The sequence below is a fragment of the Bufo gargarizans genome, chromosome 1 (assembly GCF_014858855.1).
Source record: "Bufo gargarizans isolate SCDJY-AF-19 chromosome 1, ASM1485885v1, whole genome shotgun sequence".
NCBI classification, from domain to species: Eukaryota; Metazoa; Chordata; class Amphibia; order Anura; family Bufonidae; genus Bufo; species Bufo gargarizans.
Genome location: NC_058080.1, coordinates 630,449,506 through 630,474,044, shown reverse-complemented (window position 1 = coordinate 630,474,044; position 24,539 = coordinate 630,449,506). Strand labels below are relative to the sequence as shown.

Below are 24,539 nucleotides of genomic sequence, written 5' to 3'. Positions count from 1 at the left end.
CTACAGTGTGCCATTTATTAATCCTGGGGTGTCACTACACTGAGGTGCTGCTCCTGTTCACTTCAATAGTGCTGCAGTAAACAGTTTAATCCACCACATAGTAGCTGGTGTGTAGTTCCAACACCGATTTCCAGAGGGAATTTGAGATTTAGGCCTATTGCACACGACTGTATGGCTTTTTCAGTTTTTTGCGGCCCGCAAAAAACGGATCTGCAAAAAATATGGATGACATCTGTGTGCATTATGTTTTTTGCAGAACGGAACATCTGGCCTCTAATAGAACAGTACTATCCTTGTCCATTATGCAGACAATAATCGGACATGTTCCATCTTTGAACGGAACGGAAATACGGAAACAGAATGCATACAGAGTACATTCAGTTTTTTTTGCGGACCCATTGAAATGAATGCACATACGGTTCATATAGGGAACACAAGAAACGGAATGGAAACGGAAAAACGTTTGTGTGCATGAGGACTAAGAGTATCATCAGAAATTTGAGGGCTTGTTTACATGGGCTGATGCCAGACAATAACGAGTGCCTGACTAAAGATATAAAAAGTCGATCAATGCTCATTCAACTGGCTTTTTCCATAGGCCAATGTAAATGCTATGGGGACAAATGATTGTTCAGTTGTTTGACATATTTTGTAGATTTTTTTTAGGCCTGAATACAAGATGTGGTCAATGATAAACAAGCATTTGCTCACTTGATGGCTGATCACTATCATGTTTACATAGACTAATGTTCAGGAAAGAGCATTGTCATGTTTGTTCATTAGGCCAGTTGCTACAGGCAGTGAGTGTGGACTCACTGTGCCAACCAACTGGTTTGACTTTGGGCTAGTCCTGAGAGCATTATCCTGGCAATCCCCTGGTTGTAACCCTTTAACCCTTATACAGGGATCTGGCCGCCGTAGCAGGGGAGCCACCAGACTGCTAACTCTTGTAATAGTCCCATTGTGGTTGGCTGCTCACCTACTGGGTGAGAGACACTGGTGCAAAGCATGGATGGATCAGGCAATAATCTTAGTCAGGAAACAGGCAGAGGACTGGGCAAGCAGAGTAGTGCAAATCTGTGAAACAGTCCAGAGGTCAGGGGAGGTAGCACCGGTTTAAAACAGAAAAAAAGGCACGGGTCAAATCAGGCCGCAGAGAGTCATAAATCAGGGACCAGGCAAAAGTTGGCACCCAGGCAGACAAACAAATTATGGGCAGAGAGATTATATCTATTTTTTTACAGATCCTAGCAAGCTAGTGAGAACTAAGTAAATTGATCAGGCAAAGGGAGGAACAAACATCCTAGCATATATAGTACAGCTGATATTTGCTGATTAGCCAAGCAGCTGCACACAGAGCAAAACAGGAATTAACTCTTGCAGAACTGCACTGTGATGTTCAATAAATAGGCTCTTATCCACACACAAGAATAGACCTAGCAGCCAGACTGTTGCCTGCGGTGTGGTACAAAGGAGTCTGGAGGCCAGACCCGAGCAGAGGTCAGGAGAAGGATGGAGCACCCAGAGAATAGGTCGTCAGTGTAAAACTCCTGGAAAACATAAGGACATAAGAATACATGAGCACTGAAATAATGTATCCTTATAGTTCCCAGAAAACCTACCTATAACCTTCTGTTGCAGACAGTAGATGCAGGTCAGAGACCCACTGTCCCTTTTGTGACCACAATAAAGGTGAAGCTTGATTTTTAAGGGATTCCATAGCTGTGCAATGGGATGATTAACAGCTTTTAATTACTAAAGGATCCTAGTTTACCTTTTAAAATGAGATATTGATCTGCATTTAATGAGAAAACAATGTGTAAATACATTGGAAAGGGCATTTATTCGTAAACTGTTGACCTGTACAGAAGACTGTAATACTCTGAGGATCTCTGCCATGGACGTCAGCCCTCTACGTATGTAGATGGTTAATGTTTATACGCAGATTCATTGAGCTCTCAGGCTGTATGTCACACACCGCCTCTGACAGCCATCATTTCCTTCTTAGCAAATCGAATCCCTGTAGCTAAGCCTAAGGAAGTTGATAAAGCAATTAAAGGCTTCTGTCTTGGTTACCATAGCACCATCTCGGCACACATCTGCTTACACAACGCCAGTAGGTATGCAAGGGGCTTGTATGACACGGGTATGACGGAGTTTGTGCTGCAGTGACATTTCTAAGACCCATGTTATGTCTCCTGCTATCTGCAATGACTTTCTAAAAGGATACAGTAAACAGCGTGTGCGTTATATGTCATATGAATGCATGTTAACCCATAATATCCCAAATGTATAATACTGAATTTCCCAGCATCTGCGGCTAAGAAATCCTATTCATAATTAAAATGAAAAAAATATTGGCATAATCTATAAGAAACATCATGAACGGAACCCATTTCACACTAGAGACCAGATTCTTCTCTGATCTTGGGTAATCACTGGGTAATACTGATTATTCTGAGCTTGAATATTTTTCTCTATTGTAGTAATAACCAGGGCCGTCTTTAATATTGATTGGACCCTGGGCAAGAATTTACTTGGGCCCCCTGGATCCCGCCTTCCCACACCCTAGCATGCAATCACCCTCACCACCACAACACACACACCAAAAAATTCACACACCTCGTAGAGTAGTAATCTTTAATAATGATGAGTGGCTACTAGAGATGTTCCTTTGCCGTAATATAAATACTGCCTTTTTTTTTTTTTTCCTGAAAAGGCAGTGTTTACATTAAAAAGCTGGCAGAGACATGCTATAGACACCAGAACTACTACGATTAGCTGTTGTGGTTCTGGTGACTGTAGTGTCCCTTAATATATATTTTAAAAAAATCACCACAAAAGTATCAAATAAAATGGCTGTATGATTATTCTAAAAATTTATTAAAAAATTTACTACTAACTAACCCCTCCAACCACCCCTACATACAGGGTAATACAGCTCCACATATCTCTTACATTTAGTGATGTCTCTTTGATGTAGATGTTCTCTTTCCTCAGACCTTCAGACCAAACCACCATTTTTTTGCCATTTCTTGTCTCTGCAGTTTGACAAACAAAAGTTTACTACTTTTCCATCATCCTGCCATCTTCTTGTCAAATCATCCTACCACCCCCAATACTGTGCCGCTGTGCTCCCCAATACTATACTGCAGAAACAGATAAACCCCCTGATAGTAGTAGTACCATGCAGATAGTGCCCTTCAATAATTATTGGCACACAGTTCCCTGAAATAACTGCGCCCAGCAAATAGTGCCTCTGACACTAATAGTGTAAACATAACGTCCCCCAAAAATAATTGTGGTAAGCTGATACTGTGCCAAGGTGCCCCCACAGTAATAGTGCTCCCAAAAGGAATAATTCTTTGCTAGAGCACACATGGTAGTAATAGTGCTCCTACAGAGCCCCCAACATGTCCCCACTGTGCCCCAGAAGTAATAATGCTCCCATAGTGCCCATACTAGTAATCATGTTCCCCATAGACCCCCAGTAGTAATAAAGCCCATCATAATGCCCCCAGTAGTAATAATTCTCCTTATAATGTGCCAGTGCAAAAAATATCCCCTTTTAATGCCCCTAGTTGAGCTAATGTCCCCATAGTGCCCCCATAATGTGCCAGTATAAAATACCCCTATATAGTGCCCCCAGTAAATGCTCCATAGTGCTCCTCCCCCCTTCTTCCTAGTGACCCCATAATGTACCTGTATGAAATGCCCTATATATAGTGCCCAGTAGATGCCCTCAGTGTCCCCCATAATTTGCAAGTAGAAAATACCCCTTCTTAGTGCCCCCCATAGATGAGCCCATAGAACTCCTCTCTCCCCTTCCCCATAGTACCCACCATAATGTGCCTCAATATAAAATACCCCAATACAGAGTCCCCCATATAAAATACCCCTTCTTTGTGGCCTCAGTAGAAGCCCCCATAGTGTTCCTCTCCCCCCTTCCCCAATATAAAATACCCCTTCTTTGTGGCCTCAGTAGATGCGCCCATAGTGCCCCTAATAATGTGCCAGTAAGAAGTGCCCCCATAAATGCCCCCATAGTGCCACCCAATAATGTGCCAGTAAAAAGTGCCACCAATAATGTGCCAGTAAGAAGTGCCCCATAGATTCCCCTACAGTGCCCACCAATAATGTGCTAGTAAGATGTGCCCCCATAGATGCCCCCCAATAATGTGCCAGTAACAAGTGCCCCCACAGATGCCCCCAATCATGTGCCAGTAACAAGTGCCCCATAAATGCCCCCAATCATGTGCCAGTAGCAAGTACCCTCAATCATGTACCAGTAACAAGTACCCCCATAGATGCCCCCCAATCATGTACCAGTAACAATTACCCCCATAGATGCCCCCAATCATGTGCCAATAACAAGTGCCCCATAGATGCCCCCAATCATGTGCCAATAAGAAGTGCACCCACAGATGCTGCCCAATCATGTGCCAAGAAGTGCCCCCATAGATTCCCCCCAATCATGTGCCAGTAACAAGTGCCCCCATAGATGCTCCCCAGTCATGTGCCAGTAACAAGTGCCCACATACATGCCCCCAATCATGTGCCAGTAACAAGTACCCCCATACATGCCCCTCAATCATGTGCCAGTAACAGGTGCTCCATAGATGCCCCCCAATCATGTGCCAGTAACAAGTGCCCCCATACATGCCCCTCAATCATGTGCCAGTAACAGGTGCTCCATAGATGCCCCCCAATCATGTACCAGTAGTAGTACCATATAAAAAAAATAAACACTTATACTTACCTCCATCAGGCTGGCAGTGATGCGATGCAGGCCTCTTCCAGCCTGTGTCCCGCGCTGTATGGTTCAGGGGGCGCAATGACCTCATTACACCGCCTTCAACGGCCTCTTGTAGGCTGCAGGCCTAGTGCCTGCAGCCTATCAGAGGAACGGGGAAGGGAGACGCCTCTCCCTCGCCTGCCCCGCCCCAGCACTTCTATCTGTATTGCTGTCCTGAGGACGGCGATATAGATGAATATAGAGATGAGTGGTTCCACAATGGAAGCGCTCATCTCCCTGTGCCCTGCCAACGCCCTCCACATCACCAGTGGCCAGCGGGGCTCAAGAGGCAGCTGTCTTGTGCCCCCCAGGAGCAACTGGGCTCGGGACAGCTGCACCTTTTGCCCCGCTTTAAAGACGACCCTGGTAATAACCACACTCTATTACAAATTGCAGACTTGTAATGATTTGCAATTGTTGTTTCAGAAGATGATGCTGGATTTTTCCTGCTCAGTGAACGCAGATACCGCCCCCTCCATCATAAGTAGTTTAGAAGACATCCTACTGGAAGAAGTCACCCAGAAATGAAGTCTGCTTGCTCTTGGTGGAGTCCCAACCCATTAGTGCTATATCCATTGGGCATTTGGATTCTAAAATCATCTTTGCTGAACAATCCCAAGAAATATTTTGGAATTGTACTATTGTCTTCTGATATACATAGTTAAAGGGGTTGTTCTAGAGTTAAAAAAGGTACTTTGTTTACAGGCTGCCAAGAATGATGTGTCCTCTACAGTCACGCGCTATGTCACTGCATCACCACTGAGTGTTTCTGTTATTTTTCAACTCCTGGATAACCTGGGTCATTTTTTTCATATAATTCTTTGTAGCTCCATTCCTCAGATATTGCTACTAGAAGTTTATTAAAAAATCTGAAAATTGGAAGAGATATGGTATTACTACTCTTGCACATATCATAGATAGGGGGTCCCTTTACTCCTTCCAATATTTACAGGCTACTTATAACTTTCCTAGTCATGCGATATAGAACGATTATCAACTGAAACATGCCTCTCGGACACAATTGGGGGGCCTTGATCTATTTTTCAATACTCCACTACTTGAGGGCATGGTGAGCAATAAAGACCTCAGGAAACCACTGTCAGCATTTTATGGATGTACCGCTCAGAGTTTTACACCCATGCGAACTACAGTACTACAGAAATGGCAAAGGGACATCCCAGATCGAGATGAGGATGATTGGAAGACTCTCCTGACTGCCTCAGGCCCCCCACTGATTAGTGCTAGAGACAACTTAATAAATGTTTAATTCACACATAGGATTTATAATACCCTTCATAGACTTTGTTATGGGTGCATTGTCCTTGGCTGAGTGTCCCAGATGCCGTATAGCGGATGGTACGATGTTACACATGTTCTGGGACTGTAGAGTCTTACAGGCGTATTGGAGATAAGTTCTGGGGTTTATGGAAACTAATTTGAACATGCCGATTATACTGCATCCAATGGTTTGCCTCTTTGGGCTCGTTGATGACCTTCCCCTTACCGTGGCTTTACGCAGCTTATTTAAATGACTGCTCTATTATGCAAAAAAGGTTATCGTATACAATTGGAAGCACCCAAAGAGGCCCACCAAAAATGCCTGGCTTAGAGAAGTGAATATGATATTCCCACTTTATAAGCTTACCTATTTATCCCGAGGTTGTCCTGAGAAATTCAACAAGGTCTAGGTACCTTGGTTAAGGATTCCTCCCACTGGTTTGGGACCTTTGGCTCCTTAGCTTTTATTTCTTTTAGACGTTCGTGCTTTCTCCCACACCCCACACCCTTTTTTTTCTCTGCTTTCTTGTTGATTTGTTTTTACTGTTGTTAGGGAAAAAGTTCCACTACTACTGTTGGTGGCAATTGGGCTGCTTGTTGTTCTAGATCATATGCCAGCAACCATCTACATGTGCTATTACTCTGAAGCCCAATTGCATAATGTTTAGTTTATTTACATGTATTTGGGATGAAGAGAAAGTTTAAGGAAATGGTATCTTTACTATTGATGGCCTATTGTCTGGGAATGTATATTTGCCTTGGCTATGTTTTGTACCTGCTTTATACACGGATTTTCTTTTTCATACCGTTTACTTTGAATAAACAAAAAAAAATGAAAATGGGTGTTACCAGTGAGACACTGTGTGACACGGTCCAATCAGTGCTACCAATGTGAGACTCTGCAGGGACACTCCTGCGCCCACTGGTAATACCCAGTTGTAGACTAATTAATACGCTTCTAGTAGCAGGTTTGAGGTTGGGCAGCATGGTGGCTCAGTGGTTAGCACTGTTTCCTTGCTGCGCTGGAGTCCTGGGTTTAAATCCGATTAAAGACAATATCTGCATGGAGTTTGTATGTTTTCCCCGTGTTTGCGTGCGTTTATTCCAGGTACTCTGGCTTACCTCCCACACCCAAAAATATGCAAATTGGCTTCCTACAAAATAGGCTACTGCCACTGACTTCCCCGGCCACGCAACTCTCCCTGCGAGTCCCTGTGAGAAAAGTGCATTTCAAATGTTTGTCATTGTCATAGTAGAGATAACTGAGGAACAAAACAACATGTTATATGAAAAGAAGCTCCAGATTTGTTATTACATGGGGAATGCAAGCAGTAGACATGTCAGGAGAGGTTAACGGGTAATCTTTAGGAGTCTGTACAGGGTTATCATTAGGGCAAAGCTAAGGTGGTACCCTTCAAAATTATTTGATAAGTGCGAGATTAGGGTGTCAAAAATAGTGACACTTTCATCATTCACATGAAAAGTGAATACAATCTTGAGCTCTCTCACTTTGCTTACAACTAGGCTTCAGCAAATCGATCTTCGGATAATAGATCCAAGGTCGATTCATTCAAATACTTTCGTACAGAATTAACATATATTGGCTCCGTAGAGCCAAAGTTTGTCTCCCCTGAAGTTGTGCGAGGCTTCAGCGAATTACTACTGTAGTCATACTGTATCTGCGTATTTAAAAACTATTTAGAATAGCAATCCAAGTGGGCTTTGGTACTGGTTGGTACCTCTGTACCAAAGCCCACCTTGGATTGCTCTTTTACATTTTTTTTTAAAGACGCAGGTATGAATCCAGTAGTAATTCACCAAAGTCTCACACGACTTTGGCCGAGACAAACATTGGCTCCATGGAGGCAATACATTTTAATGTTGTAGGGAAACAGCATTAAAATCACGGTATTTGAATGAATCGACTTCAGATCTATGATCCGAAGGTCGATTCTCTCAAGCCTACTTACAACCATGTGGAGTTGAATGATTGTCAATCCAGCACTTTCACCTGCACGGTAGGTGCGATACAGGAAGCTCTCCACTGTGCATTGTAGGTAAGTTCTTTTTTTTGTTATTTCAAAGCTATTACAACAGAGGTGAGACTGGGTGAATAACCTCTATACATTGCAAAAGGGGGTGTTATTTATTTTAATATTTTTGTATAATTCTATTATTACACAGAAAATGTTATCAATCGCTGATAACACCTCCCCCATGTACAATACACCCTGGGAAATTTCCTTGTGGGCTCTATGGCCAGTCCGCTACTAATGAGTTTAGTAAACAATGGCAAGAAACAATTAATTAACTTTTTACATTTTTCTCAGCATTTTTTTTTACATTCTGTACATAAGTTTCACCAAAATTACTCCTGATCATGTCATCGATGCAATAGGGGCAATACATGTAGTAATTCCTATAGTGCCAGCTTCATGGTAGTCCCAACACGGCCATATTCATCATAATCCCCATCGTGCTAACCTAATAGAAAAACCCAATATGCTTACCTGTTTCATGGTCTCACTCACCTTTCTTGTCCACTGTAAGATTTCATGCGAAAAGTAAAACTCCAATGTTTGCACATAAGTAGCATGTCTGAGCAGTAAGATGACTGTATTACAGATCCCTCTTGCTAGAAGAAATATGCAAAAATTTGAGATTAGATGGTTGATATATTTGCAATTATGCTGCTCCCCTGCCATCAGGAAAGGCTAATTGCAGAAAGAGCGAATTTCTCACATTTGTCTCATTGATGGCGCACATATGATGACACCCAAAGATATTGTATGTCAAAACTTTGTTACAGTATCTTCTATTGAACATTGAGTCTGGAAGATCAGATGAAGGAGGAAGCATGCTGAATGACTGTGCTGTCCAAGAAAACGAAGTGTTAAAGGGGTTATCCGATTTCAGAAACATTCCCCCCATGTGCCGGGCCCCTCACAGGTAATATACTTACCCCGATCCCAGTGCCCCTCCTGGTCCCCATACCGCCACAGCTGCTTCTCCCTGCACACCGATGAAAACATCCGGTGTCGGGGGGGAGCAGCCAATGGCAGACGGGGACGGGGACACTAGGGAGGCTCATTCCCATCCCCCCCAACACCGGATGTTTTCATTGGTGTGCAGGAAGAAGCAGCAGGGGCGGTGTGGGGACCAGGACCAGCGCAGTGAGCAAGGTAAGTATATTACCTGTGTGGGGCCCGGCACATGGGAGGAATGTTTCTGAAATTGGATAACCCCTTTAACTTTGATGTATGACTTGTAGTGTTGGGCGAGCATGCTCTGCAGAACGCTAATTTTACTCGAGCATCACGATGCTTGGCACATCGCAGTGTTTGGCAAACACCACGTGTGCTCAACTGTGATGCTCGAGTCTCCTCCCCGCACGTTTGTTGGCTGCTACGCAGCCAATAAACGTGCAGGTAAGAACTGCCATTCACTGTAATGCCATAGCCATGTTGGCTACTGGCATTACAGTGATTGGCCGGCCGGAACGCGTCATTGGGTGCTATATAGCACCCGATAACACATGTTCAGCTCAGTCTTAGTCAGGGAGAGCTGTGTAGGGAGTGAGATAGTAATATTTTATTGAAAAAACTTGTTAGAGGCCCAAAAGTCCTTTTAAGGACTATTGATGTATCTGGCAGCAATATAATTAGTAGAGCAACCTGCGCTAAATTAGGTGGAATTGTTAGAGATACCCAAAAGTCATTTTAAGGACTATTGCTGTATCTGGCAGTAATATAATTATTAGCACAACCTGCGCTAAATTGCGTGGAATTGTTAGAGAGAGACCCAAAAGTCCTTTTAAGGACTATTGTTGTATCTGGCCGCAATATATATTTTTAGCGCAACTTGTGCTAAATAGCTTGAAATTGTTTGGCCGCTGGTGACAGCGACATTATCTGACCTACATCTCCTGTGTAACATGTGCGCAGCCTAAAAATATCTGTGACATCCAGTGTACTCTTTCCGTAGAAGGTGTCCTCTGCAGACAGTTACAGTACATGCGCTACATCTCCTGTATCTCCTGTAACGTTTGCCTATCCAAAATATCAGTGACATTCAGTCAAATTTTTTTGCTGCTGGTGGCAGCGACATTACCTGTGCAACATCTCCTGTATAACGTTTGCCCATCCTAAATATCAGTGACATTAATTCACTGTAATTTTTTATTAGCTGCTGGTGACATCGACATTACTTGGGCTATACCTCCTGTATAACGTTTGCGCGTCCTAATTATCAGTGACATTAATTCAGTGTAATTTTTAATTAGCCGCTGGTGACAGTGACATTACTTGCGCTATACCTCCTGTATAACGTTTGCGTGTCCTAAATATCAGTGACCTTATTTCAGTGTCATTTTTTATTAGCCGTTGGCGACAGCGACGTTTGTGCTTCCTAAAATTATCTGTGACATTCAGTGTACTTTTTTCATAGATGCTGCGGACAGCGACATGTCATGTCTGTGCTACATCTCCTGTTTAACGTGTGCGCATCCTAAAAATATCTGTGACATTCTGTGTACTTTATTTGCGCATACACTTACAAAACCTGTGCTACTGTATGTGTGACATACAGTACTTGCAAGCATATATACTATTTAATATGCGCAATACGAGCAGTAAGGGACGGGAAGTGGACGTGCTGCTCATGGTGCACGCAGAGGCCGTGGCCCTGGGCGCGATGAACCTGTGCCTACTGCCAGAGCACAAGAAACACACTCATCCATGATACCTAGCTTTATGTCCCAGTTTGCTGGGTGGCCCAGGACACCACTCTGGAAGTCAGACCAGTCCGACCAGGTGGTCAGTTGGATTGCAGCAGATAATGCTTTCAGTCGGTTAAGCACCACCCTGTGTTACACAAAGTCCAGTCTCAGGAGCCAAGAGTCTGGTCAACAGAATCTTCACCCTGATACTCCTTCTTCCCACCATGGAGAGTCTTGCTAAGCAAGTGATCACACACTCGGATATTCCGAGGAGCTCTTTTCCTCGCCATTCCTTGATTTGGGCCTCTCGAAGAGAGGGACATGAGGAGATATTGTGCCCTGATTCCCAAACTCTTGAGCATCGACAGTCACAAGAAGATGACGGTGGGGAACGGCAATTAGTGTTTCACAAGGTGGATGATGATGATGAGACAAAGTTGCCAATAAGTCAACCGCAATTAGTGTCTCAAGAGGATGATTATGAGGATGAGACACAGTTGTCAATAACTGAGGTTGTTGTTAGGTCAAGTCAGGAGGATAACCAGAGTGAGGAAATGGAAGAGGAGGTGGTGGACGATGAAGTCACTGACCCAACCTGGGAAGCTGACAAGCCGAGCAAGGACAGCAGTAGAGAGGGGGAGGGATCCACAGCACCGCAACAGGCTGGAAGAGGCAATGGGGTGGCAAAAGGGACAAGGCGGGCCACACCAAACAAGCCCTGGAGCACCCCCTTGCGGCAATCTCCCTTGCCAAGGGGTAGGTGTTCCACAATCAGTGTCTGCGGGTCACATCACTGCCTCCTCTTCCCCTGTGTTACATGCCGGCCAATCCCCTGTCCAAGACGCAGGCCCGGATGCCTCCCTCCTGCACCTGGACCTTTGCAAGCACCATAAGCTAGCACATCCACTTCTGTGTCCCAGCGTAGCGTACAGATGTCTATACCCCAGGCCTTTGAACGAAAGCGCAAATGTGCACCTTTCCAAATTGCTGATGGCCGTCTCGTGTTACTCTGTCCCCAGCCGCCAATATTTTTCACGGTGTGCAGTCCCAGCCTTACACCAGCATGTGTCCTGTAACATCATCCTTGCCCTGACCAACGCAGTTATTCACACTGGGTGAATGTTGTGGAGGCCGGGAGTCGTACCCTGGGATGGCACAGGTGCTACCGATGCCAAGGATTGCGGCCCTTACTTCCATCAGGGTTTCCGCCACCACCTACTTTAGTGACTGCAACCCCCCCCCCCCTTCTACTTCTCCGCCTCCTCCTCCACTTCCACCTCTGAATTATCAACTTGCACCACCAGTCAGACATTAGTCAGTAGCTGGAAGCAGTGTAGCACTGAAGTGGGGAAGCAGCAACAGGCGGTGCTTAAGCTGATCTGCTTGGGTGACAAACAGCACACCTCCACAGAGCTGTGGCAGGGGAAAAGGGACCAGACTGAGCTGTGGCTCTCGCCACTCAACCTACAACCAGGCATGGTTGTGTCTGATAATGGCTGTTGGTGGTGGCTTTGGAGCTCGGCAAGCTCACACACATACCATGCCTAGCCCACGTGTTCAACCTAGTGGTTCAGCGGTTTCTCAAAACCTTACCCAATTTGCCTGAGCTACTGGTGAAGGTTCGCCGCATGTGTGCCCATTTCCTCAAGTCACGGACAGCTTCCGCCGGTCTGGCAACGCTGCAGCAGCGCTTGCAATTGCCAGCTCACCGACTGTTGTGCGACGTGAGCATGCGCTGTAACTCCACATTCCACATGCTGGCCAGGCTTTGTGAGCAGCAGACGGCAGTAGTGGAATACCAGCTGCAACATGGTCGTCGCATTTCTAGTCAGCTTCCACTCTTCACAAATGACAAGTGGGCATTGATGTCTGACCTCTGTGAGGTTTTACACAACTTTGAGGAATCAACACAGATGGTGAGCGGTGTTAACGCTATCATCAGCGTAACCATCATACTTCTCTGTCTACTCAAACGCTCGCTGCTCACAATTAAGAGGGACGCTTTGCATGTGAAAGAGGTGGAAATGGCAAGACAGTACACAGGGTGATAGCCAGACCACCATCAGTTCGTCTACCCAGCGCAAATTGGATGATGAGGAGAAGGAGGAGGAGAAGGAGATGGTTGCCTCCACTACAGAGGGTCGTACCCATGGAAGTTTAATTCCATCTGTTCAGCATGGATGGGTAGAAGAGGAGGAAGAGGATGAGGAGATTGAGAATCATCCTCCTGATGAGGATAGCAAAGTCTTGTCTGTTTGGACTCTGGCACATATGGCTGACTTTATGTTAGGCTGCCTTTCCCTTGACCCTCGCACTGTCCAAGCTTGCGCTCTACACCTTTGAGGTGCTGGCCTGCCCCGCCGCCAGCGTTTTGTCAGAGCGTGTATTTAGTGCTGCTGGGGGCATGATAACTGATAAGCGCATCCGCCTGTCAACTGAAAATGCTGACCAGTTGACTCTTATAAAAATGAACAAGGCCTGGATTGCCCCTGATTTTTCTACTCGACCAGAGGAAAGCGGCTGAACATTAAGGCACTCTAAATTTGGATTTTATGGTGTGTTGAATACACTGTATTCCCATGCACCCCTTCCACCACTAAAAAGGGTATATGGTTCAATCTCCTTTTTCTCATCCTCCTCCTCCATCATATCAACATGCTTATTAGGCTGCCCTCACTCCTAATGTTTTAGAGGGTCAGATCAGCAGCAGGCCCTCACCCATAATGTTTTTGAGGGTCACCAGCAGGTCCTCACCCATAATGTTTTAGAGGGTCACCAGCAGGCCCTCGCCCATGTTTTAGAGGGTCACCAGCAGGCCCTCACCTATAATATTTTTGAGGGTCACCAGCAGACCCTGGCCCATAATGTTTTTGAGGGTCACCAGCAGGTCCTCACCCATAATGTTTTAGATGGTCAGCTCAGCAGAAGGCCCTCACCCCTAATGTTTTAGATGGTCAGATCAGCAGCAGGCACTCGCCCCTAAAGTTTTAGAGGGTCAGCTCAGCAGCAGACCCTCACCCCTAATGTTTTACATGGTCACATCAGCAGCAGGCCCTCGACCCTAATGTTTCAAATCAGCAGCAGGCACTCGCCCCTAATGTTTTAGAGGGTCAGCTCAGCAGCAGGCCCTTCCCCCTAATGTTTTAGATGGTCAGATCAGCAGGCCCTTGCTCCAATCGTTTTTGAGGGTCACCAGCAGGCCATCAATCATAATTTTTAAAGGGTGTTTATGATGCCTTCTTTATGTGTAATAAAGCCTATAAAGGGTGTATTGTAGTGCCGGTTCCTTGTAATTTTTGGCAGCCCTTTCACTTAGTTCATAGGCTTCATGAGTGTAGGAGTCCCACTACCTGAACAATTGTACCACAATGTGAATGAGGCCCTCCTTGTAATTTTTGGCAGCACTTGCACTTTATATACAAGTAAATATACAGGAAAGAATGTTTCATAACAATTTTTCCTCTAAAATCGATTTTATCTTCGGGTTTGAACGTATTATTGTCAGTCTGTAAAAGTGGCGTACTACTCAGACCAGCGACCAGGGAGTCCAAGATGCATCCAGACATCCTCCCCATGCTGTTCCTGAACCATTTCAGTGGGGTTTCCATTAATTTCTGACCTTTTCCTGTGAACCAGACACTCTCCCCTCTTCAGAGCAGGGGGTGCCTGGTTTAATGCTCAGGTTCTCCCATTGACTTCCATTGTGCTCGGGTGCTCGGTAAAGCACCCGAGCATCCCGAGGTGTTCTACTCGAGCACCCGAGCACTATGGTGCTCAAGTAGGGTTGCCACCTTTTCTAACAAAAAATACCGGGCAAGTTAAGCTACGCCCCAAAGGGTGTGTGGTTGTGGGGGCGTGGCTTAACACAGGGTGTGAAGTTGCTGTCATACTGTGGCTCCCCAGGAATATTGAAGCCCCCATTAGCGCCCCCAGTAATAGTAATGCACCCAGTATTAGTAATGCCCCATTAAGGCCCCTTCAGTAATAGTAATGCCCCCATTAGTGTGCCCCAGTAAGAGTAGTGGCCCTATTAGTGCGCCCCAGTAAGAATAATTCCCCCAGTAAGAGTAATGCCCCCATTAGTACCACTCATTAAGAATAAATGCCCCCATTAGTGTCCCCCAGTTAGAGTAATGTGGCCCTCACCCCCCGGGAACCGTCACTTGGAGCCGGCACACTGACTGTGGAGTGTTGTGTGAGAGTTCGGCAGCTTTCCTTCGGAGACCGGAGGAGAGGGGAGGTGTCGTGATAGGAAAGGAGTGCAGAAGAAGAGAAGGGGACAGGAGGAGCGCAGGCTCGCGGCTCGTCTCATTGTTATCCGGCCTGACCTGGGAGTGAGAGCAGCTCAGTCCCGGCGCGGCCGCCGTGCTGTGGGGCGAGGGTTTGCTGCTCTCCTTCAGCAGCTTCTTTGTGCTCCTGCTCCTGACCACCTGCAGCCCCCAGCTCTCCGGCTTCCAATCCATCCTCACAGTTCGCCACCGCTCACTCACCGCCAGCTGTCAGGACCGTGAGCGAGCAAGTCAGACAGTCTACACTGCAGTTTGAAATGAATCCTGTGCCCGGGTCTGAGAAAGGATTGTACCCGGGCACAGGATTATAAACCCGGACTGTCCGGGTCAATCCCGTACGGATGGCAACCCTATGCTCGAGCAAAACGAATGACTAGTAAGCAATATGGACTTTAGTACGTCTATATTAGTAGATCTGAGTGATTGATGAGTCTTTACACTTCCAATTTACCACTCTGTATTGATTGAACCAGACATAGAAGAGTATTCCTTGGCTTGTGTAAGGATGTACAGCTTTCTTTTACCTGAAACCTGTATCTTGATTTTCTACTTAGCTCATAGAGACTGCATCTGCATCACTGCATTATAACATTAAAACCTCATGTTATTCTTTGTTGTACTCTGAGATTTGTATTGACAGTTATTTTACTCCTTTCTTAGGGTACTTTCACACTAGCATTATTCTTTTCCGGTATTGAAATCCTGTAAAAGAAAAAATGCATCAGTTTTGTCCTAATGCATTTTGAATGGAAAGCAATCCGTTCAGTATGCATCAGGATGTCTTCCGTTACGTCCCTTGTACGGTATTTGACCGAACATAATACCACAGCATGCTGCATTGTTTTTTCTGGCCAAAATCCCAGAACAATACCGCACTTACTGGATCCGGCATTAATCTCCATAGAGATGTATTAATGCCGGATCCAGTACCAAGTGTTCCGGAAAATGCTGCATTGCCAGATCTGGTTTTCCGGTCTGCGCATGCGTCGGGACATAGGAGGAGCTATTTTTGCTTATGATCTTTAAATACCGGATCCATTATTCTGGATGATACCTGATGAGACGGATCCGGTAATTCACTGGATCCATCTAAAGGATCCGGAAAAAACATATTTCAGTTTGCATACGGTTTGCCGGATCCGAACAACGCTAATGTGAAAGTACCCTAAGTTTGCCATAATATTTAGTAATAACCTTTCAACACCAAGATTTCATTGGATACTATCAGTTTGGTACTATCAGCTTACAACCCCCCCCCCCCCCCCCCCACAAGTGTTCCGGAAATTTCATCGTTGCCGGATCTGGTTTTCCAGTCTGTGTGCACCGGATGAGACGGATCCGGTATATGACCGGATCCGTCTAACGGATCCAGAAAAAAAAGATTTCCGTTTGCATACGGTTTGCCGGAACTGCCTGCAGAATCTGAACAACGCTAGTGTGAAAGTACCCTTAACTGGAGATTCGATAATCAATCTTTTACTCTGGATTTCCATTTACAGTGTGCCTGAAGCACATACGTATATATATGTTTGATTGATATATAACATTGACTTTGTACATTCAGACATGTAACTTTTGTATGTTGATTTGAAAACCTTTTTTTAATAAAAAAAACTATTGACATCTAAAACATATTTTTTTGTACATCTCCCCTCACACCACGAAAACAGCTCTGATCAATTGAGGCATGGACTCCACAAGATTTCTGAAGGGGTCAGCATCTAGCATCAAGACAATAGTAGCAGATCCTGACTCCTATGTAAGTTGTAAGGTGTAGCCTCCATGGATTGGACAATTTTGGCAGGGTGGTAGGGTTCTGCTGAAATAGGTCACTGTTGGTGCATGGACAGCAATAATAAGATAGGTGGTACATTTCAAAAACACAAATACATGAATGCCAGACCCAAGGTCTCCCAGCACAACATTGCCCAGAGCATGATACTATCTGCTGGCTTGTCTTCTTCCCAAATTGCATCCTAGTCCCATCAGTCCCAACCAGTCTGTTGTCCTTTCTTAGACAACTCTTGACAGGTACTGCATATAGGGAGCACCCTGCAAGACCTCCCATCCTACTAGAGAACCCAGATCTCTAGCCATCACAATTTTGTCCCTTGCCAAAGTTGCTCAGATCCTTACACTTGTCTATTTTTACCGATTCCAACACATCAACCTCTAGTTCACGTGCCCCTAACCTTTGATTCATGCCATTGTTATGAGGTAACCTTTGTTATGCATTTCACTTGTCAGTGGCTTTAACCCCTTACTGCTCTGTGATGGACTTTGTCGTCAGAGCGCTGCTAATTAATGCTCTGTGCTGTAATAGAACATTAGGGGGTGGCACAAGCTCAGGAGCTAGGCCCACACGATAACTTGTGGGTGCCAGCTGCATTATACAGCGGGCATCCAGCTGTCAGTGCCAGGATCAGAGATAACTCCGATCCTGTCAGTTTAACCCCTCAGCTGCTGCCCCCAGCAGGATGTGTTGGCACGCCTCTTAGAATAACTGTGCACTGTAATGCAGGAGTGTTTTAGTGCAAGTCGTCAAAAGATTGCATGTTCAGGTCTCCTACGTTTTTAACAATATAAAAAAAAATATCAAAATGAAAAAACTAAACATTTTACCATTTGGCCCAAAAAAATCCATTCTATTAGTATATCCCACTATTTAACCGTCATACAAAAAATCCCAAATGCTGGAATTGTAATTTTTTAGTCACTTTACCTCCCGAAAAAAAATTGAATTAAAAAATGATTTAAATGTCCCATGTAGTCCAAAATGGTATTAATAAACTATAACATGCCGTGAAAAAAATTCATTCTCTCACAGCTCCATTAGTAGAAATGCTATGGGCATCAGACTATGTCGACACAACGTAAACTTTTTTTTTTAAGCATTTAAATTTTCAAAGGCAGTAAAACATAATAATAATTTAAAATGTCATTACTGCCATATAGTGAACACCGTTAAAACAAAACCCTAAAAATAATGCAATTTTAGGAACGAAATTAGGCTGTGACCTTAAGCGGTTAATGTTATGGCCGATTGGTGTATATGCAATATAAAAGATTCAATGAAAAACAGTGCATTTTCCAGTTAGTCCAGAGAAGTTCATTTATAAGAAAAGCAGATACCCAGGAGACACACGTAATGAAGACCTAATGTCTGTTCCCTATCATCATTAGATTAGCTGGACTTAAATGAAGCTAAACCAAGCAGAATTGCACAAAGAAAGCTCAACATTTTCTTTCCGTGATAGTTCTAAAACAACAGCAAATGCAACTTCCTCATGTATAATATATATGCACCAATGGTGGCATTATCTAGCCATAAGTTACTTGCCCTTTCTAGCACCACTAGGATATCATCCCATTTAAAAGAAAAATGATGACGACAGGGTAGATATTTGCATCTTGACCATTCTTTTGACATCATTAAAAAAAGCCCTGGCCATATTGTCACTTGGGGGGTTGTAAGCTGATAGTACCAAACTAATAGTATCCATTGAAATCTTGGTGTTGAAAGATTATTACTAAATACTATGGCAAACTTAGGGTACTTTCACATTAGCGTTGTTCGGATCCGGCAAACCGTATGCAAACTGAAATATGGTTTCTCCAGATCCGTTAGACGGAGCCGTTGAAATACTGGATCAGTCTCATCCGGTATCATCCGGAATAATGGATTCGGAATTTAAATATCAAAAGCAAAAATAGCTCGTCCTATGTCCCAGCGCATGCGCAGATGGGAAAACCAGATCCGGCAATGCGGCATTTTCCAGAACACTTGGCACTGGATCCGGCATTAATACATTTCTATGGAAATTAATTCCGGATCCAGCAAGTGCGGTATTGTTCTGGGATTTGGCCGGAAAAAATAACACAGCATGCTGAGTATTTTTTCCGGTCAAATACTGTACAAGGGACGGAACGGAAGACATCCTGATGCAAACTGAACAGATTGCTTTCCATTCAGAATGCATTAGGACAAAACTGATGCATTTTTTTTCCGGTATTAAGACCCTTTACCGGATTTCAATACCGGAAAAGAATAACGCTAGTAGGAAAGTACCCTTAAAAGGGAACTTCTAGTGTCCAGGTATTTTTGACCTATCTTCAGGATCAGATCAGTGGGGGTCCGACATCCAGCACCCCCACCAATCAACTATTCACAACAGCTATGCATTTGAATGGTAGCTGGGCAGCAGTAACCGAGCATGGTCACTACTCAGTAGACAGAGCCTCCTGCTTTCGTCTACATTCACTGTGTTATTTATGGAGCTGGTAGCTGTCAAAAATAGCTTATCTGTTTCGGTGGTCGGAGGCCTAATGATTTGATACTGATGACCTGTTCTCAGGACAGTACATCAATATCTAGGTACTGGAATACCCCTTTAAAGATAATAAAGGATGATGGTAACCCTAGACTGTCACGGTGCAGTGTGGGTGGTAAACCCACACGAACACAGGGCGGAAAAGGTACTAGCTTTGAAACTAGGGAAAGGGGAAAGATTACCACCTAGTGAATCCCTAAACTGAGCCCTGACTACTATCAGTATGAACAGACCTCGTGGTAGGAATGTTCATACACAGGAACCTAGAGCCCTAACTGACCCTAAAGGGCCCTGGAAATAGTGTCAGGACAAGAGATGACCTGTTCCTTCCCAGCTGAAGGAACAGGAGACTCCCTCAGGCCTAATATCAAAAGATAAGGGAATACAACAAACAAGAAGTAGAGAAAAGACACATAACTCTGAAGTACACAGATGAGCAAGAACTCAGAGGAGAACCATACACCAGCACTTCCACAACCAAAAAGGAGCTATCAACCGCATAGCATGATTGTTGAGAACAGACTAAATAGAGTTGGAATGACCACTTAAGCTACACCTGAGACAAGAGGTGTGGTCATAACCTTCAACAACACAGAAACAAGTGAAACCAAAGAGGCTGTCAGATCACATCACATGCAGCCAGTCTCTAAGATCTTTTGACCCCTGTCACTGGAGAGACTGTAACATAGACCTTGCTACTTTTTTTTATATACAACCAACCACAATAGCTGCTCAATAAATAACTGCCAGCCGCCATGCTACTGAAACAAGTAAGGAAGGAGGACACATGGGTCTGCAATGGAGCTGTAGACACAAAATGATAGGATTAAAAGAACTGCTATGTTTCCCTTAGGGCTAATGAAGCTTCTTGTAGCTGTCTCACTGAGAGCCGCTAGAGGTGCTTCAATTCTCACTGTGAAAATTACAGTGGGAAGACGCGGAACATAGTTTTGAATGCGTGCGCATGCGCATTCGCAGCTGAGAGGAGGATCGGGGAGAAGAAAGTGGCTGAAGGGGATTTAACCCCTTCAGCCCAGTGGGAGGGGGACACGAGGGTGCCCCACTCCTAACAACTATATAGTGCTAGGAAAATGAGTTTGTTTTCCTGGCACTATAGTGCTCCTTTACCACCAGTACTGCACAGTGTCTGTTCTCTGCAGGAACAGGCTATAGACACCAGTACCACTACATCAAACTGTAGTGGTTCTAGGACTATAGTGTCCTTTTAGGCTCCATTCACACGTCCGCAATTTCGTTCTGCGTTTTGCAGAACGGAATTGCGGACCCATTCATTCCTATGGGGCAGCATGATGTGCTGCCCGGACACGGAATTGCGGATCCGCACTTCCGGGTCCACACTTCCATTCTGCAAAAAAATAGAACATGTCCTATTCTTGTCCGCAATTGCGGACAAGAACAGGCATATTCTATGAGTGACGGCAATGTGCGGTCCGCATAATGCTTTCCGGCTCCTGTACCGCGGACCGAACAGAGCTCCGCCACGCTACATTAGAGGCGCTTCCCTCCTGTCAGTCCCTCTTTCTGTGCAGTGTGGCAGTCACCCGGTGCGGGGGAGGGCCCGCTGCCGCCGCCCACCGTATTTAAAAATAAATAAATTGCGGCAACACTTTTTTTTAACCGCACGGGGCCGATGCCCCCTGCTAAATTGCGGCCTAGGCGGCTGCCTAGGTCGCCTTACAGGTGGCGCCGGCCCTGGCCAGGATGTCCGTATGTCTCGGTACGTCCGTAACACTTCACTTTTGTCGCAAAAGTTCTGCATGGGAAAAACACTTTTTCCGAGCTTGTTCATTCTGGATGATTTGAATGATAAAATGGCACATTTAAATTGATACTTCCATCAGAAGGGCATATCTTTTTAAACTTAACCACCTCCGGACCGCCTAACGCACATGTGCGTTCCGGAGGTGGCAGCGCTGCGCACAGTCACGCATATACGCGTCATCTCGCGAGATGACGCGAATATGCGCGCGCGCATGCGCAGTTCGCGACGGCATTTCACACAGCAGTATTTCGTCAGCAACCTGCCAGCCAATGATCGTGGCTGGCAGGTTGCTGATTTTTAAAAAATCCAATCAAAGTGCCAGATAGCAGATCATATTAGTAAATATGATCTGTTATATGGCTGCCTGCTCCTCTGCTGGTTCTTTTCGTCGGTTGGATCCAGCAGAGGAGCAGGCTTCACAGTGAGTACACCAAACACTACACTATAGCCCCTGATCACCCCCCTGAACCCCAATTAACCCTTTGATCACCCCTTTGATCACCCCTGTCAATCACAAGTGAAAAGAAAAAAGTGATCAGTGCAAACTGTCACTTTTTTTTTTCATTGTTATTGACCGTTAGGTTTTAGGTATAGTTTAGGTCCCTTGGTTAGGTAGTTAGCGATCAGTTAGCGCCCAGCCCACCGCACCGCAGTCCGTTATTCGCTGATTAGCGTATCGCTAATCAGCATTTGTACTTTTATAGTATCTGGAAGTGATCAAAACTGATCACGGTCAGATCTATAATTGTATTAGTGTCACTTTAGTTCGCCCTCCACCCAAAACGCAGTGTTTGCCCGATCAGGACTGATCGGTCGCCCACACGTGCGTTCGCCCACACCCGCCCCACCGCAGTGACAAAAAAAAAATTTTTTTTTGATCACTGCACATTCACTTTACACGCACTGCGGCGATAAAAAAATCAGTTTTGATATTTTTTATCAACCGCAGCGGCCTCCGGTACTTCGCTAGCCTCCCCTTTGTAAGACAGGCTTGCTTTTTTTTTCTTGGGTAGTCTCAGGGAATACCCCTAAATTTAGTTGCCCACATGTCTAACAGGGGGTATTCCTCTGAAGAGGCCTACAGGCTTCTGACCCAGTCGGATGAGGAGTGGGAACCCTCATCTGATGAATCCAGCGGGTCAGAATACGAACCTGTAGAAAGCAGTGGCTCTCTGACCCAAAGTTCGGACGAGGAGGCTGAGGTCCCTGATACCACCAGGCGCACCCGGCCCCGTGTCGCTAGACCGCAGGTTGCGCAGGATCCGCTTCAAGAGCAGCAGAGTGGGGCTGGTGCTGTCGGATTACGTGGTGAGGCATACACCAGCAGCCCAGCCCTCCCTGGACCTAGTACCAGCACTGCCGTACAACCTGGTGAAGTAGCGAGCACCAGAAGGGCAGTTGAAGCTGGTACGGTGGCACGTGCAGTAGTGACCCCGTCGCAGCCACCGCAAAGACGTGCCCGTAGAGCCCCTAGAATCCCAGAGGTGCTGGCAAACCCTGATTGGCAGTCCCCAACTTCAGCCGCACCTGTAGTTTTCCCTTTCACTGCCCAGTCTGGAGTTCGGGTTGAGACGGCTCAGATCGGTTCGGCCCTGGGATTTTTTGAGCTGTTCTTGACTGCGGAGCTTTTAGACATAGTTGTGGCCGAAACAAACAGGTATGCCACACAATTTATCACCGCTAACCCGGGAAGCTTTTATGCCCAGCCTTTCCGGTGGAAACCAGTCCAAGTTTCCGAACTTAAAACTTTTCTGGGCCTCCTCCTCAACATGGGCCTGACAAAAAAGCATGAATTGAGGTCATATTGGTCCACGAACCCGATTCATCACATGCCCATGTTCTCTGCTGCCATGTCCAGGGCACGTTTTGAGGCCATCCTGCGGTTCCTGCACTTTAGTGACAACACCGCCTCCCGTCCCAGGGGCCACCCTGCTTTTGACCGGCTCCACAAAATTCGGCCCCTCATAGACCATTTCAACCAGAAATTTGCAGATATTTATACCCCAGAGCAAAACATCTGCATAGACGAGTCCCTGATACATTTTACCGGGCGCCTTGGCTTCAAACAATACATCCCAAGCAAGCGCGCCCGGTATGGGGTCAAATTGTATAAGCTCTGTGAAAGGGCCACAGGCTATACCCACAAATTTCGGGTCTATGAGGGAAAAGATCAGACCCTGGAGCCGGTCGGTTGCCCTGACTACCTGGGGAGCAGTGGGAAGACAGTTTGGGACTTGGTGTCACCCTTATTCGGCAAGGGGTACCATCTTTATGTGGACAATTTTTACACAAGTGTGGCCCTCTTTAGGCATTTGTTTCTAGAACGGATTGGCGCCTGTGGTACCGCGCGAACTAGTCGCGCGGGCTTCCCCCAACGGCTCGTTACCACCCGTCTTGCAAGGGGGCAGAGGGCCGCACTGTGTAACGAAGAACTGCTCGCGGTGAAATGGAGAGACAAGCGTGACGTTTACATGCTCTCCTCCATTCACGCAGACACGACAATACAAATTGAGCGAGCAACCCGTGTCATTGAAAAGCCCCTCTCAGTCCACGACTATAACCTCCACATGGGAGGGGTCGACTTCAATGACCAGATGTTGTCTCCGTATTTAGTTTCCCGACGCACCAGACGCTGGTATAAGAAGGTGTCTGTATATTTAATTCAATTGGCTCTGTACAATAGTTTTGTTCTCTACAGTAAGGCTGGGAGAACTGGATCCTTCCTCAAATTTCAGGAAGAGATCATCGAGAACCTCCTGTATCCAGGAGGTTCCGTGGCCCCAACCACCAGTGTAGTTAGCCGTCTACACGAGCGACATTTCCCCAATGTCGTTCCTGGTACCTCAACCCAACAGTCACCCCGAAAAAGATGTCGTGTCTGTAGCAGGAGTGGAATAAGGCGTGACACCCGCTATTTCTGTCCTGACTGTCCGGACCACCCTGCCCTATGCTTTGGAGAGTGTTTCCGGAAGTACCACTCACAGGTACACTATTAGCATAGGGATCATCTCACCAGGACAGGCACACAGGGCTATTAGGGCCCATTCACTCACTGCTGCTGCAAACGTCTCCTTTCACATGGGACAAAGTGCATAACGCACTTCGCCACATCTTTGGGCGATTTGCGCTTTGCACATTGACCCATGGGGAAGGAGAGGTTTGTTCTATAAAGGTAAAAAAACAAAACAAAACAAAAAAAAAAACACACCAGTAAGCAAACACGTTAATGTTCAGTTAAAAAAGTTAAAGTTTATATGTTCTGTTGCAAAGTTAATAAAATTATTGCGTTGCGGGCTGGTTTTTTCTTTTTTTCTTTTTTTACCTTCCAGGTGGACCAACCGATTGA

General features: G+C 45.6%; 1 long non-coding RNA gene across 1 annotated transcript in view; it reads right to left on the bottom strand.

The window, feature by feature from the left end:
* Positions 1-448: 448 nt before the first annotated feature.
* LOC122935501 overlaps positions 449-24,539 on the bottom strand; it is a 32,357-nt gene continuing 8,266 nt past the window's right edge. Inside the window, exons 2-3 of the long non-coding RNA XR_006388795.1 lie at positions 8,605-8,708; positions 449-1,550 (exon numbers count right to left, since the gene is read on the bottom strand). This is a non-coding gene — a long non-coding RNA (uncharacterized LOC122935501). The remainder of the gene's footprint in view (positions 1,551-8,604; positions 8,709-24,539) is intronic.